Source organism: Oncorhynchus mykiss, chromosome 25 (genome assembly GCF_057628025.1).
Source record: "Oncorhynchus mykiss isolate SJ-2025 chromosome 25, ASM5762802v1, whole genome shotgun sequence".
Taxonomy (NCBI): Eukaryota; Metazoa; Chordata; class Actinopteri; order Salmoniformes; family Salmonidae; genus Oncorhynchus; species Oncorhynchus mykiss.
The window spans coordinates 75,725,337-75,732,062 of record NC_143046.1 but is presented as its reverse complement, the minus strand read 5'-3'; the positions used below and the strand labels follow the sequence as shown (position 1 = coordinate 75,732,062).

General features: G+C 42.1%; 1 long non-coding RNA gene across 1 annotated transcript; it reads left to right on the top strand.

The window, feature by feature from the left end:
- Window positions 1-1,882: 1,882 nt before the first annotated feature.
- Window positions 1,883-3,045, top strand: LOC149972132 (uncharacterized). The gene is made up of 2 exons (XR_016492113.1): window positions 1,883-2,610; window positions 2,979-3,045. It is a non-coding gene; the product is annotated as an uncharacterized LOC149972132 (long non-coding RNA).
- Window positions 3,046-6,726: the final 3,681 nt, after the last annotated feature.

Sequence of the window (6,726 nt, the reverse complement as noted above, 5' to 3'; positions counted from 1 at the left end):
CCATCTGAACGTGGGAGGGTAGAGTCCCAAATGGGAACCAATATCTTAGAAAGGTTAAAACATTCCCCAACCAGAAACCGTGGATTGATGGCAGCATTCGTGCAAAACCACTGCTTTTAATCATGGCAAGGCAACCGGAAACATAACCGAATACAAACAGTGTAGCTATTCCCTCCGCAAGGCAATCAAACAAGCTAAGCGTCTGTGTAGAGACAAAGTAGAGTCACAATTCAACTGCTCAGACACGAGATGTATGTGGCAGGGTCTACAGTCAATCACGGACTACAAAAACCAGCCCCGTCGCGGACCACGATGTCTGGCTCCCAGACCAACTAAACAACTTCTTTGCTTGCTATGTGTACAATATAGTGCCACTGACACGGCCCGCTACCTTAACCTGCAGCCTCTCCTTCACCGCAGCCAACGCGAGTAAAACATTTAAACGTGTTAACCCTCGCAAGGCTGCCGGCCCAGACAGCATCCCTAGCCGCGTCCTCAGAGCATGCGCAGACCAGCTGGCTGGTGTGTTTACAAACTTATTCAATCAATCCCTATCCCAGTCTGCTGTTCCCACATGCTTCAAGAGGGCCAACATTGTTCCTGTTCCCAAGAAAGAGAAGGTAACTGAGCTAAATGACTACAGCCCTGTAGCACTAACTTCCATCATCATAAAGTGCTTTGAGAGACTAGTCAAGGATCATATCACATCCACCCTACCTGACACCCTAGACCCACTCCAATTTGCTTAACGCTCCAATAGGTCCACAGACGACGCAATCGCGATCACACTGCACACTGCCCAAACCTATCTGGACAAGAGGAATACCTATGTGAGAATGCTGTTCATCGACTACAGCTCAGCATTCAACGCCATAGTACCCTCCAAACTCGTCATTAAGGTCGAGACCCTGGGTCTCTACCCCGCCCTGTGCAACTGGGTCCTGGGCTTTCTGACGGGCCGCCCCCAAGTGGTGAGGGTAGGAAACAACATCTCCACCCCGCTGATCCTCAACACTTTGGCCCTCACAAGGGTGTGTTCTCTGCCCTCTCCTGTACTCTCTGTTCACCCATGACTGCGTGGCCATGCACTCCAACTCAATCATCAAGTTTGCGGACGACACTACCGTGGTAGGCTCGATTACCAACAACGACGAGACGGCCTACAGGGAGGAGGTGAGGGTGTGGTGCTAAGAAAATAACCTCACACTCAATGTCAACAAAACAAAGGAGATGATTGGGGACTTCAGGAAACAGCAGAGGGAGCACCCCCCTATCCACATCGACGGGACAGTAGTGGAGAAGGTGGAAAGTTTTAAGTTCCTGGGCGTACACATCACGGACAAACTGAAATGGTCCACCCACACAGACAGTGTGGTGAAGAAGGCGCAACAGCGCCTCTTCAACCGCAGAAGAAATTTGGCTTGTCACCAAAAACACTCACAAACTTTTACAGATGCACAATCGAGAGCATCCTGTCGGGCTGTATCACCGCCTGGTACGGCAACTGGTCCGCCCCCAACCGCAAGGCTCTCCAGAGGGTAGTGCGGTCTGCACGACGCATCACCGGGGGCAAACTACCTGCCCTCCAGGACACTTACACCACCCAATGTCACAGGAAGGCCAAAAAGATCATCAAGGACAACAACCACCCGAGCCACTGCCTGTTCACCCCGCTATCATCCAGAAGGCGAGGTCAATACAGGTGCATCAAAGCTGGGAGAGAGAGACAGAAGCTGTTTTTCAATCTCAAGGCCATCAGACTGTTAACTAGCCATCACTAACATTGAGTGGCTGCTGCCAACATACGTACTCAATCTCTAGCCACTTTAATAATTTAGAATTTGATGTAATAAATGTATCACTAGTCACTTAACCTCTTAGAGCTCTAGGGGCGCTATTTCATTTTTGGATAAAAAACGTTCCCGTTTTAAGCGCGATATTTTGTCACGAAAAGATGCTCGACTATGCATATTCTTGACAGTTTTGGAAAGAAAACACTCTGAAGTTTCAGAATCTGCAAAGATTTTGTCTGTAAGTGCCCCAGAACTCATTCTACAGGCGAAACCAAGATGATGCATCACCCAGGAATTAGCAGAATTTCTGAAGCTCTGTTTTCCATTCTCTCCTTATATGGCTGTGATTGCGCAAGGAATGAGCCTACACTTTCTGTCGTTCGCCCAAGGTCTTAGCAGCATTGTGACGTATTTGTAGGCATATCATTGGAAGATTGGCCATAAGAGACTACATTTTCCAGAGGTCCGCCCGGTGTCCTTTGTCTAAATTTGTGCGTAATCTTCAGGTGCAGGCATTTTCTCCTGGGATTCAGGAGAGAAAGCATGTTTCCAAGAACGATGTATCAATGAAGAGATATGTGAAAAACACCTTGAGGATTGATTCTAAACAACGTTTGCCATGTTTTCAGTCGATATTATGGAGTTAATTTGGAAAAAAGTTTGTTTTGAGGACTGAATTTATGGATTTTTTATGGTAGCCAAATGTGATGTATAAAACGGAGCTATTTCTAATACACAAGGAATCTTTTTGGAAAAACTGAGCATCTGCTATCTAACTGAGAGTATCCTCATTGAAAACATCAGAAGTTCTTCAAAGGTAAATGATTTTATTTGAAGGCTTTTATGTTTTTGTTAATGTTGCGTGCTGGATGCTAACGCTAATGCTAACGCTAAATGCTAACGCGAAATGCTAACTCTAGCTAGCTACTTTTACACAAATGATTGTTTTCCTATGGTTGAGAAGCATATTTTGAAAATCTGAGATGACAGTGTTGTTTACAAAAGGCTAAGCTTGAGAGATGGCATATTTATTTCATTTCATTTGCGATTTTCATAAATAGTTAACGTTGTGTTATGCTAATGAGCTTGCTGATAGATTTACACAATCCTGGATACAGGGGTTTTTTCATAGCTAAACGTGACGCAGAAAACGGAGCGATTTGTCCTAAACAAATAATCTTTCAGGAAAAACTGAACATTTGCTATCTGAGAGTCTCCTCATTGAAAACATCTGAAGTTCTTCAAAGATAAATGATTTTTTTGAATGCTTTTCTGTTTTTTTGTGTAAATGTTGCCAGCTGAATGCTAATGCTAAATGCTACGTTAGCCATCAATACTGTTACACAAATGCTTGTTTTGCAATGGTTGAGAAGCATATTTTGAAAATCTGAGATGACAGTGTTGTTAACAAAAGGCTAAGCTTGAGAGCTAGCATATTTATTTCATTTCATTTGCGATTTTCATGAATAGTTAACGTTGCGTTATGGTAATGAGCTTGAGTCTGTATTCACGAACCCGGATCCGGGATGGGGAGATCAGAAAGGTTAAACAATGCCACTTTATCTAATGTTTACCTACCCTTCATTACTCATCTCATATATACTGTTCTCTATACCATCTACTGCATCTTGCCTATGCCGTTCGGCCATTGCTCATATGTACATATTCTTAATCATTCCTTTACACTTATGTGTATAAGGTAGTTATTGTGAAATTGTTAGATTACTTGTTAGATGTTACTGCATGGTCGGAACTAGAAGCACAAGCATTTCGCTACACTCACATTAACATCTGCTAACCATGTGTATGTGACCGATTTGATTTGACATATTTATGACATTTCATAATGGCTATAGAAAACATTAGCATATTTTTCTTACAAACAAAGTTTCACATTCAACCTGTTAGTCTGAAGAACAAAATAAAACCACCTTCAGCCTGTTTTATAATACTTCAAAACCTTTATTTGAACATCCAAAGTTTACCAGGTAAGTTGACTGAGAACAAGTTCTCATTTGCAGTAACGACCTGGGGAATAGTAAACATGGGAGAGGAGGGGGATGAATGAGCCAATTGTAAACTGGGGATTATTAGGCGACCATGATGGTTTGAGGGTCAGATAAGGAATTTAGCCAGGACACCAGGGTTAACACCCCTACTCTTACGATAAGTGCCATGGGAGCTTTAATGACCTCAGAGAGTCAGGACACCCGTTTAACATCCCACCCGAAAGAAGGCACCCTACACAGGACAATGTCCCCGATCACTGCCCTGGGGCATGGGGATATTTTCTTTTGATCAGAGGAAAGAGTGCCTCCTACTGGCCCTCCAACACCACTTCCAGCAGCATCTGGTTTCCCATCCAAGGACTGACCAGGACCAACCCTGCTTAGCTTCAGAAGCAAGCCAGCAGTGGTATGCAGGGTGGTATGCTGCTGGCATATATAAAAGACAACACTAACAGTTGTGAATTTAGAAAACATGAACATTAAAATGAACAAAGTGTGCATGTGTGTGATGCTTACTTATGCTGTTTTAATCCATGCATTTGTTACAAACCACAAGCATGTGACTGTGCTATTTGCAGTGTTGCACTGAGAACACCTTTAGAGAAGGCCTTTAGTTACTCTTTGTTGACCTCTCTCCACTCCACTCTCTTTTTCTGTCGCTATTCTCCGTGCTTCTAAATTTGTACACTTTAGGACCTCCTCAATCATGTTGTCACTAATGAACAACTCCCAGGCAACCTTTGGTGACACAACTCTCCTCAGAGGAGGAGTCCTCCCCATCTGTAGAATCGGCACATAGTCTGTGTCATCTGAATTGGATTCCTCACATTCTGAGTGAGAGGCACCAATGGCTTCCTCATCCAGCATCTGTAAAACCATTTTGGTTGTATATCTGGCAACATTCTTATGAACCTCCTTATGAAACTCCTTTTACTCAATGAGTTAAAAAGGAGAAATGAAAATGGTGATTAATGAACATTAAACACCAGATATTTAATAAATATGTTATTAATTACTTTGATTTTATTGTTGTAGCAAAAAGAAAGGGCAGCTTGACGAGTGCAATGCAGTGAATTCCATAGGAAATACATATGGGCCATATTTAACCCAAATATGAAAACTTGGGGTAGTGATACAAAAACAATTTTTACTGAAAAAACAACTAGGATGTTAGAACATTAAAGAGACATTATTCAATGAATTCCTGGAATATTAGACGATAACATTTTAGGGGGGATCAATACAGCAAAAAAACATTAGGCCGGGTCATTTTGATCATCCATCCTAGGGATAAATGTAGTTTTGTAATTGACTAAAAACAAAATAGCATTTCAAAAAGGTCAAGTTTTTGCTGTGAACCTACAGTTGAAGTCAGAAGTTTACATACACATTAGCCAAATACATTTAAACTCAGTTTTCACAATTCCTAACATTTAATCCTAGTAAAAATTCCCTGTCTTAGGTCAGTTAGGATCACCAATTTATTTTAAGAATGTGAAATGTCAGAATAATAGTAGAGAGAATGATTTATTTCAGCTTTTATTTCTTTCATCACATTCCCAGTGGGTCAGAAGTTTACATACACTCAATTAGCATTTGGTAGCATTGCCTATAAATTGTTTAACTTGGGTCAAACTTTTCGGGTAGCCTTCCCACAATAAGTTGCCTGAATTTTGGCCCATTCCTCCTGACAGAGCTGGTGTAACTGAGTCAGGTTTGTTGCCCTCCTTTCTGGCACACACTTTTTCAGTTCTGCCTACAAATGTTCTATAGGATTGAGGTCAGGGCTTAGTGATGGCAACTCCAATATCTTGACATCTCCAATTTGTTGTCCTTAAGCCATTTTGCCACAACTTTGGAAGAATGCTAGGGGTCATTGTCCATTTGGAAGACTCATTTGCGACCAAGCTTTAACTTCCTGACTGATGTCTTGAGATGTTGCTTCAATATACCCACATAATTTCCCTTCCTCATGAAGCCATCTATTTTGTGAAGTGCACCAGTCCCTCCTGCATCAAAGCACCCCCACAACATGATGCTGCCATCCCCGTGCTTCACGGTTGGGATGGTGTTCTTCGGCTTGCAATCTTCCCCCCTTTTCCTCCAAACATAATGATGGTCATTATGGCCAAACAATTCTATTTTTGTTTCATCAGACCAGACGACATTTCTCCAAAAAGTACGATCTTTGTCCCCATCTGCAGTTGCAAACTGTAGTCTGGCTTTTTTATTGCGGTTTTGGAGCAGTGGCTTCTTCCTTGCTGAGCTGCCTTTCAGGTTATGTTGATATAGGACTCATTTTACTGTGGATATAGGACTCATTTTACTGTGGATATAGATACTTTTGTACCTGTTTCCCCCAGAATCTTTGCAAGGTCCTTTGCTGTTGTTCTGGGATTGATTTGAACTTTTCGCACCATAGTACATTCATCTCTTGGAGACAGAACGCGTCTCCTTCCTGAGCGGTATGACGGCTGCCTGGTCCCATGGTGTTTATACTTGCTTACTATTGTTTGTACAGATGAACGTGGTACCTTCAGGCATTTGGAAATTGCACCCAATGATGAACCAGACTTGTGGAGGTCTACAATTTGTTTTCTGAGGTCTTGGCTGATTTCTTTAGATTTTCCCATGATGTCAATCAAAGAGGCACTGATTTTGAAAGTAGGCCTTGAAATACATCAACAGGTACACCTCTAATTGACTCAAATTATGTCAATTAGTCTATCAGAAGCTTCTAAAGCCATGACATCATTTTCTGGAATTTTCCAAGCTGTTTAAAGGCACAGTCAACTTAGTGTATGTAAACTTCTGACCCACTGGAATTGTGATACAGTGAATTATCTGTTAAATAATCTGTCTGTAAACAATTGTTGGAGAATTGACTTGTGTCATGCACAAAGAATATGTCCTGACCGACTTGC